Raw genomic sequence first — 10,731 nt, forward strand, 5'->3', positions numbered from 1 at the left:
GGTTACATTCTGTATGATTCCAACTATATGACATTCTGGAAAAGATAAAACTGGGGACAGTAGAAACATCAGTGGTTGCCAGGGATAGAGGGGAGGAAAGAAGAGGTGGAGCAAAGGGCATTTTTAGGGCAGTGAAACTATTCTATACGACACTATGATGGTAGATACATGTCATACACTTGTCAAAACTCATAAAATGTACATCACCGAGAGAAATCTAAGGTAAACTATGGACTTTGGGTGACAATGGTAGGTTCATCAGTTGTAACAAATGCACCCTGAATGTGAGATGCTGATAGTGGGGCAGGCTGTGCACATGTGAGGGCAGGGGTATATAGGAACTCTCTGTTAGTTGCCCTCAGTTTTGCTCTGAACCTAAAACTGCTTGAAAAAATTAAACTTAATAAAAAAGAAGAAAGAAGGGGGGGGTGTCAAAATTGACCTTCTCTGGGTGTCAAACACACTAGATACACCATTGTATCTAACACACTTGCAACAATGGCTGACACACAGTAAACATTATATAAATGCTTGCTATTATACTTTTTTCTACATTTGAAATATTTCATAATTAAAACCACATCTAATAATAGCAAAAAGTGGAAACAAGTGAAATGTTCACCAGCTGATGACTATATCACCAAATATGGTATATTCATACAATGTAATCCTATTCAGCAAAAAATTAAAAACAAAAAGAACAAACTACTGAGAACAACATGAATGAATCTCAAAAATATTATGCTAAATATAAAGTCATGGTAGGTGAAAGAAATCAGACCAGAAGAAAAAAAATCACATAATCCCTGACTCCATGTATATGAAATATCCAGAAAAAATAAACTGAAAGCAACAGAAAGATTTGATTGCTTGGTAGCGAGGGTGGGAACAAAAACAAAAGCCCATGTCTGGGACTTCCCTGGTGTCGCAGTGGTTGGGAGTCTGCTGGGACACGGGTTCGAGCCCTGGTCTGGGAAGATCCCACGTGCTGCGGAGCAACTAAGTCCGTGTGCCACAGCTGCTGGGCCTGCACTCTAGAGCCCGTGCGCCACAACTACTGAAGCCCATGCGCCTGGAGCCTGTGCTCCGCAGCAAGAGGGGTCACCCCAAGGAGAGGCCCGCGCACCGCAACGAGGAGGGGCCCCCGCTCGCCGCAACTGGAGGGGGTCCTCGCGCAGCAACGAAGACCCAACGCAGCCAAATAATAAGTAAATAAATTTATTTTTTTTAAAAAAGCCCATGTTCTTATGGAGCTGACATTATAATGAGGAAAGATAAACAGTAACCAAGTAATACAAATAGTATTATGAGAAGGTAATAAAACATACTAAAGTATTTATGGAAGAAAAAATGTATAGGGTTTACTTTAAAATATTCCTGGGAGTGGAGGGAGATAGATGAAACAAAATTAGCAAAATGTTGATATCAACTGAAATTAAGTGGCAGGTACATGGGAGTTCATTATGCTATTCTTTCAACTTGTATGTATATTTAAATTTTCCATAAGTGTTTTTTAAAGGTGCTTAAAAGGTAAAGAAGAAAGAAAGGGAGTGTTGGGGCAGGGGCTGCCATTTTAAATCAAAATCAGAGAAGGCTGCACTGATTAGGTGACATATGAGTAAAGACCTGAGGGAAGGAAAGTGGGAGCCATGTAGAAATCTACAGGGAGAGGATCCCAAGCAAAGGAAAGAGCAAGCTTAGAGGTCTGAAGCAGGAGTGAGCTTGGCATGTTACAGGAAGAGTAAGGAGGTAAGTGGGCTGGAGCTGAGCAAGCAGGGAGAGGAGTAGGAAACAAGTTCATGGATGCCAATGGAGAGTCTTGAGCAGAAAAGTAACATGATCTGACTTGCTTTTTAAGAGGATTGTTCTGTCTGATGCGTTAAGAGTAGATTGGAGGAGGCAATCAAGTCCAAAATGTCTAAGTGCCAAGGTTGAGAAGGCCTGTTATAAAGGGAAGGAGGAAATGAGTGACAGCAGGTGGGGGAAACAGAATAAAGATTTTTTTTTAAGATGGAAGAAATAACATGTTTATATCCTGATGGGAATGAAGGAGAATATATCACTAGCTAAATGGCAGGAGAAACGTTGATAATTTCTATAAAGAAATAGTGCTAAAAGACATCTGTGGAGTTGATAAACAACACAAAGAATGCATGAAGCAAAATATTTATAGAGAAAAAGAAGCAAAGGAGAGACCACCTCCTCTGGAAATTTTTTAAAAATCCTCTTTAAAATAAATTACTCCAAAATAGGATGGATTCCATGGTTAAGTTCCATTAACCTCATGTAAGTCAGATCATACTGATTTTCATATTATACAAAGGACACATGTAATATTAAACTAACATGGGAAACACAAGAGATAAATCCAAGGGGACAAAGTCTCCTCTTTCTCATGGAATCATCATCTTCTAAAATGATAATTTTGTAACTGGAGGGGTCTTTTCAGACACACAGCTGGCCATGAACATTTAGACAAGCCACTTAGATGCAGAATGATGTGAATTCCATGGAGTGTTGAATCAGATACATTTAGAGGAACAATTTATAAATGTAAATGTTTTGCTCCACTTAAGTTCATTTCTAAATCTCCAACAGCCTAAGAATGAAAACCTCTCCCAGCTCCATTAGACATTTTTCTTAGATCTGTCTTTTGTACAAGGGGAAAAACATAACACTTGTAAATTGCTCTAAGGGAAACATTACTTAATATCCCTTAAGTGTCTCCTGGCAGTGATAGCCTTCCTTTCAGTGGAAAAGTAACTTTAGGACAAAGAATTTGCCTGGACAACTGGAGGGAATAAATATAGCCATCTTTCCAAATGATTTTCCCTCTTTTCAGTAAAAGTGGCTGGCAAAGCAATATATTCTAGGGTTCTAAGGTGTCCAGATTGGCACTTTGTTTATGAGATGGTCAGACAAGTAAGGACAGAGCAACTAATTCACACACAAATGCAAAACCAACAAGGCTTGCTGAGTTAGAGTTCAACTGCCATAAAATAAAGTTTTCTGGAGATTTTAATACTATTAACAACCCCCTCCAAGAAATTCCTCTCTAGGACTCGCATGTTTTATTGATCCACCCTTTATTCCGATTAACCTCTTAGACTGATTCTTTGCTGAGTCCTTCCTTCTTCCTGATCCTAACTGCTGACTTGTCTCAGGGATCAAATTCTATCTCCTAATTCCGCTAAAGACCTCCTGTCTCTCAAGTCTTTATTTCTATTGCTTTCACGTATATTTTTGTTTGCTGCTGGATATCACCCAAGCCATCAGCTGCCCCCTCACACTCAAAGTGCTCAGAATTAAACTCATCTCCCACACCCCTTCCAAAGGACTTCCAATTATTGATTTCTAGAAGTTTGCTCGGGACAATTCCAGTTTATGTCTGCTGTTCCAGAATTAATTATAGCACGCTCTTTTATGCTCAAGAGTTTGGATGACAAATTATGTCATCACCCAACCTATTTTCATCAAAGGAACTGCTATTGTCCAAGTCAACTAGACTCAAAACTAAAACAAACAACAAAAAAATCCAAAAAACAAACAAACAAAAAAACTCAACCTTGGGGAATTCCCTGGCAGTAGAAGAAACAGGTGAATTTAATAAAAACAAAACAAAACAACAACAAAAAACCTCAACCTAACCTTCAGCTGCTAATTCGAATGCAGTAGAATCTCCCGCATATCTCCCCTTATTTTTACATTCCCAGTAACACCCACTAAGCCCTTACATGGGAACCACTAATAAAGCTTCTTACTTCCTGGTGTCTCTCCCTCCCATCTCTCTACCCTCCAATCCATCTGGTGCACTGTAATTAACTAAATTTCATAAAAGTCCTGACTTTATCCTTTCACCATCCGCTTGAAAATGTAAATGTAATCTTCATTCAGTATATATTTGAATGCCTCGTCACCTCGTTTCAGGCACTGGGGCTACAATAATGATAGGCGTGGCCCATGACCATGTTAAGAAAAAGTTAAATAGTAATATAAGAACAGACAAGATAATGACTGGTTCAGGGGGAAGTCTTCAGAGGACTTGTGATGAAATGGCAGATGACTGATTTTTTTTTAAAGCACTGTAAGAAACAAGAACTCATACAGATACTTGTACACTGATGTTCATTAAAGCATTATTCACAAGGGCCAAAATGTAGAAACAACCCATCAGCAGATGAAAGGATAAACAAAATAGAGTATATCTATACAATGGAATATTATTCAGCCACAAAAAGGAATGTTACGGGCTTCCCTGGTGGCGCAGTGGTTGAGAGTCCGCCTGCCGATGCAGGGGACATGGGTTTGTGCCCCGGTCCGGGAAGATCCCACATGCCGCGGAGCGGCTGGGCCCGTGAGCCATGGCCGCTGAGCCTGCGCGTCTCCGCAACGGGAGAGGCCACAACAGTGAGAGGCCCGCATACAGAAAAAAAAAAAAAAAAAAAAAAAAAAAAAAAAAGGAATGTTACAACATGGATGAACCCCCAAAACATGATGCTAAGTAAAAGATGCCAGTAATAAAAGGACAAATATTGTATGATTTCCCCTTATATGAGACACATAAATAAGCAAATCCAGAGACAGAGAGTAGATTAGAGGTTACCAGGGGCTGGGGGAAGAGGAATGAGGAGTTACTGTTTAATGGGTACAGAGTTTCTATTTGGGATTATAAAAAAGGTTTGGAAATAGTGGTGGTGGTTGCATAACATTATGAATTTAATGCCACTGAATTGTACACTTAAAATGGTTAAAATGGAAAAATGACAATGTAATATGCTACAAACCATTGAACTGTATACTATAAATGGGTGAATTATATGATACATGAATTACATCTCAAGAAGACTGTTTAAAAAAAAAGTTCTTGAGAGTTAAGCACAGAAACTCTGGAATGGCTTGGGGAAAACTGGGGCAGGAAAAGTGATGTTCAGGCAAATCGTTCTCATAATGGTAGGTAAAAGCAGAATGGTGCCCTTGTGTGGAGAATCTGTCATGTCCTTTGTCCCACTAATAGAATACAGTTTAAAGTTCTAACCCTGGGGGCTTCCCTGATGGCACAGTGGTTAAGAATCCGCCTGCCAATGCAGGGGACACGGGTTCGAGCCCTGGTCCGGGAAGATCCCACATGCCACGGAACAACTAAGCTCATGCGCCACAACTACCGAGCCTGCGCTCTAGAGCCCGTGAGCCACAACTACTGAGCCCATGTGCCACAACTATTGAAGCCCACGTGCCTAGAGCCTGTGCTCCGCAATAAGAGAAGCCACCATGATGAGATGCCTGCGTGCCACAATGAAGAGTAGCCCCCGCTCGCTGCAACTAGAGAAAGCCTGTGCACAGCAACCAAGACCCAACGCAGCCAAAAAAAAAAAAAAAAAGGTCTAACCCTGACCCTGGCTCTCAAAAACGTGGGTCCTTCATTATTACCTGCTAGGGCAGCTTTGTCCCCATCACGTTCTTTGCCCTAACGTTTCCTTCATGCCAGGCCTGATCACGTCACAAAGCTGCCCAATATACTTCTTTCTCATTTAGCCTACCCAATTTGGTTCACCTGTTCTGAGCTCAGTTAATTTGCGTGCCATCTTCATTAAGTCTTCCCCAAGCGACCTCAGCAATAACAGCCTGCTCTTTCTCTGGGCAGAACTGAGCAGTCATGTCAATCTTTCAGTGTTTCGTCTCTCCTATCTTGATATACAAATTTCTCATCAGATGGCTAAGGTCCTGGAGAGCATAGTTGCCCTTTACATTTCTTGTATATCCTCAATCTCCTGCTTTTGTTGCCTGAATGTTCTACTAAAAGTTGCAATGTGGCCAAGTGACCATCTTATAATGGCTGAGAGGGCCAGCCCTGGGTTTGGAAAGACTTAGGTTTCATTGCCATTTCTGCCAACTTCCAGGTGCTTGAGTTTGGGCAAGTTATTTAATTCCTGTAGGCATCAGCGTCTTCATCTAAAAAGGGGGATAGTACCTGTATCTGCCACAAAGATTCTTGAAAGGGTTAAACAGGATTTAAAAAGGCAAAGCATTTAGCAAGCTGTCAGATCACCTGTAAACTGGAGCTGCAGTGTTGAAGTGGAAAATTGTGATTGGTGATTTATCTCAAAATCAACACAGAACAGATGTGGCCCTAAAATTACACTCTCCTAATGGAATGGTCTTCCAAACTTCTATAAACAAAATGAAGGGAAAAACAAACCAAATGGCTTTTGGTATTACATCCCTTTCTGGACACAACTCCAAACTTTTTATTAAGTTCTTCAGTACTAATAATTTTGGAGGAAAGGAAAATGTAGAATAAAACAATTCTCATAAATCTTGTTCAAGCATTTCCATGTACTGTAATTTTTCTATGCATATGACAATAACTGGTGGCATATTTTAAAAATTAATAAATGTAAACAGGATGCTTAAGAAAAGAACCAGGTGACTGTTGTCCTCAGCCTGGTTTTTGGCTAATATATTTTTTCTAATATTTGACTTCCTATCAATGTTCTTTTTTTTTTTTTTTTGGTACGCGGGCCTTTCACTGTTGTGGCCTCTCCCGTTGAGGAGCACAGGCTCCGGACACGCAGGCTCAGCAGCCATGGATCATGTGCCCAGCCGCTCAACGGCATGTAGGATCTTCCAGGACCGGGACACGAACCCGTGTCCCCTGCATCGGCAGGCGGACTCTCAACCACTGCGCCACCAGGGAAGCCCTCAATGTTCTTTTTAAAAACTAGATTTTCCCTCCTGGTTATTAAGGTAACACATTTCTTACTGAATTGTAGTATATATGACTTAGGATGTACAAGTCTTTGTAATTGCCCCTGGTGCAAAGTAATCACTCTTAACAGTAATCACTCTTAACCGTAATCACTCTTAACCCCTACTTTTTTTTGGAGTACATACAATTAAATAAACAAGGATGGAATCATACTATAATACTACCCTCAACCTTTTTTTTTTAAACTCAATGATGTATACCCTAAGGCATCTTTCCATAAGAGAACAGATAGAGCCCCTTATTATTTTTAAGGGCTGCATATTTCATTTTATGGATGCACCATGATTATTCACTTATCCAATTCTCTATTAAAAGATGTCTGAATTATTTCCAGGTGTGCGTGTGTGTGTGTGTGTGTGTGTGTGTGTGTGTGTGTGTGTGTGTGTTTCAGCATTCAACAATACTTCAAGATGAGTTGCTGGGGGCTTCCCTGGTGGCGCTGTGTTTGAGAGTCTGCCTGCCAATGCAGGGGACACAAGTTCGAGCCCTGGTTGGTCTGGGAAGATCCCACATGCCACAGAGCAACTAGGCCTGTGAGCCACAACTACTGAGCCTGTGCGTCTGGAGGTTGTGCTCCACAACAAGAGAGGCCGCGACAGTGAGAGGCCCGCGCTCGGCGATGAAGAGTGGCCCCCGCTCGCCGCAACTAGAGAAAGCCCACGCACAGAAACGAAGACCTAACACAGCCAAATAAAAAAACGAAAAAAAATAGGATAAGATGAGTTGCTGAACCAAAAAGAATGAACATTCAAAAATCTGATACAGGGCTTCCCTGGTGGCACAGTGGTTGAGAGTTCGCCTGCCAATGCAGGGGACACAGGTTCGTGCCGCGGTCCGGGAAGATCCCATATGCCGTGGAGCGGCTGGGCCCGTGAGCCATGGCCGCTGAGCCTGCGCGTCCCAAGCCTGTGCTCCGCAACGGGAGAGGCCACAACAGTGAGAGGCCCGTGTACAGCAATAAAACCAAAAAAACAAAAATCTGATACAATTTTTAAAAGACAAACAAACAAAATCTGATAATTATTACTAAACTGCCTTCCCTAAAAAGTTGTATCTTGTGGGCCTCCCTGGTGGCGCAGTGATTGAGAGTCCGCCTGCCGATGCAGGGGACACGGGTTTGTGCCCCAGTCCGGGAAGATCCCACATGCCGCGGAGCGGCTGGGCCCGTGAGCCATGGCCGCTGAGCCTGTGCGTCCGGAGCCTGTGCTCCGCAACGGGAGAGGCCACAACAGTGAGAGGCCCGCGTACCGAGAAAAAAAAAAAAAAAAAGGTTGTACCTTGTAATAATATTCTTTTAATGTCGACATCACATTTTGCTTAAAGATGTATTTTTGAACCCATTATGCTATACTTCATGTATAATTTATTCTAAATCCTTTGGAAACCGTTCTCTCTGGTACATTAAAAAACAAAACACTGGGTGGGAGGGAGGGAGACGCAACAGGGAAGACATATGGGAACATATGTTTATGTATGACTGATTCACTTTGTTATAAAGCAGAAACTAACACACCATTGTAAAGCAATTATACCCCAATAAAGATGTTAAAACAAAACAAAACAAAACAAAACACTTACCATATAGCACTAATGGGAAATGATTTAGAAGCCAGGTTTTTAGCGCTTATTGTCTGTGCTCTCCCTGCTGGTACTAATGGAACAGGCACCACAGGAGTTGGTTTTTATCACAAAGATTCCACAATTAAAAAAAACACAACACATCTGTTAGAAACAAACCTTTAATCTTGATATGAATCACTGTAGCTTTCTTTCTTTTTGACATGTCTCTGAGTCTGTAACAGAAGTTCCAACCCAAACACCCAGAATCTGATTTTAGATAAGAATTTTAATTATAAAACAAAAACACAAACAACCCAACAATAGCACTCTTTTGGCTTCAAGACTATCCTTTTACCTATCTATGGAGTATGTTTTAACATACCCACATTCTTTGGTATGTGAAATGTGGTACTTACTTAGTCCATAATTCAGATCTTCAGTGAACAGATGCCCAACAGTATTTAACTCACATTTAAATTACATATTAACCCATAAAGCCAAAATGGAAATTCTCTAGTCAATCAAGTATCACTGCAAAGCTCCAGTTTTAATACAATTTGAAACTTAGTTCTGTTCCTATATAGCGTTCCCTTTGTCCTTAGTAGCACATTACAAACAATCTGACTAACAACACACTCAAAACTTTCCTCTTTCCAGGCTCCCTTGTAGCTAGAGGCCAAGAAGACAAAAGTGTAGGTCTGGGCAGGATTTCTGGGAAGGGTAGGTAAGGTGGCACTCAGTTGGTATACTCCTTTGGCCCTCATGCTCTCCCCTCTTCCTTCCACCAAGCCCAGAGGTGCAGGAGCATCTAGAAACTATGAGGATGAGAGCCACATGCAAAGGAGAGTGGATTAGGAAGACAGGAGGAGACTGGGCCCCCCATGACATCCTTAAATGGCTGCCCCATGTGGGAGTACTTCCAGATTAAAAACAAACAAACAAGGACTTCCCTCGTGGCACAGTGGTTAAGAATCCTCCTGCCAACGCAGGGGAGACGGGTTCGAGCCCTGGTCTGAGAAGATTCCACATGCTGCGGAGCAACTAAGCCCGTGCGCCACAACTACTGAGCCTGTGCTCTAGAGCCTGTGAGCCACAACTCCTGAGCCCACATGCCACAACTACTGAAGCCCGTGCACCTAGAGCCTGTGCTCCGCAACAAGAGAAGCCACTGCAATGAGAAGCCCACGCACGGCAACGAAGAGTAGCCTCCACTCAACTGCAACTAGAGAAAGCCCGCACACAGCAACGAAGACCCAACACAGGCATAAAGACATAAATAAATAAATTAATTAATTAAAAACAAGCAAAAAAACCCCCAAGACACTGTAAATTGGGTTTTCTGTACTTGTGGCCAAATACTATCCCAGCATACATACCAAAACAACTGCATCTTTCTTTCTTTCTTTCTTTTTGGCTGTGTTGGGTCTTCGTTGCTGTGCGTGGGCTTTCTCTAGTTGCAGTGAGTGGGGGCTTCTCTTGTTGCGGAGCACGGGCTCTAGGCTCGAGGGCTCTAGAGCACAGGCTCAGTAGTTGTGGCGCACAGGTTCAGTTGCTCCGCGGCACGTGGGATCTTCCCCGACCAGGGCTTGAATCCGTGTCCCCTGCATTGGCAGACGGATTCTTAACCAGTGTGCCACCAGGGAAGCCCCAAAACAACTGCTTCTTAAAGTAAAGGTCAACCACGTAAAGGTATGATAACGGTGGCAGTGCAGTAACTATGTCCAAAGGACTCGAGGAACCTCCTGAAATATCTAATCTATAACCTTAACATACATGGAAATACATGGTCCCATAAGTTTTTGGAAGAACTCACACTTTCTGTCAGCCTAACAATAAAAACCTCTTAAATGCTAAAAACTGGCCAAATATAAAAATGAATGCCACATAAGGATAGAAAGTAGCATCTAAAAATAAACCCAGGGCTTCCCTGGTGGCGCAGTGGTTAAGAATCTGCCTGCCAATGCAGGGGACACGGGTTTGAGCCCCGGTCCGGGAAGATCCCACATGCCTCGGAGCAACTAAGCCCATGAGCCACAACTACTGAGCCTGCGCTCTAGAGCTCGCGAGCCACAACTACTGAGCCCGCGTGCTACAACTACTGAGCCCATGCACCTAGAGCCCGTGCTCCACAACAAGAGAAGCCACCACAATGAGAAGCCTACGCACCGCAACGAAGAGTAGCCCCCACTCAACTGCAACTAGAGAAAGCCCATGCACAGCAACGAAGACCAATGCAGCCAAAAATAAATAAATTAAAAAAGTTTAGTTTAAAAAATAAATAAGTAAATAAATAAAAATAAACCCATACATTTATGGTCAGCTGAGTTTTGACAAGGGAGCCAATACAATTCAAAGAGTAAAGAATAGTCTTTTCAACAGAAGGTATCGGTACCAATGGATAGTCA

Source organism: Grampus griseus, assembly GCF_964374135.1.
Source record: "Grampus griseus genome assembly, chromosome: 12".
Lineage (NCBI taxonomy): Eukaryota > Metazoa > Chordata > Mammalia > Artiodactyla > Delphinidae > Grampus > Grampus griseus.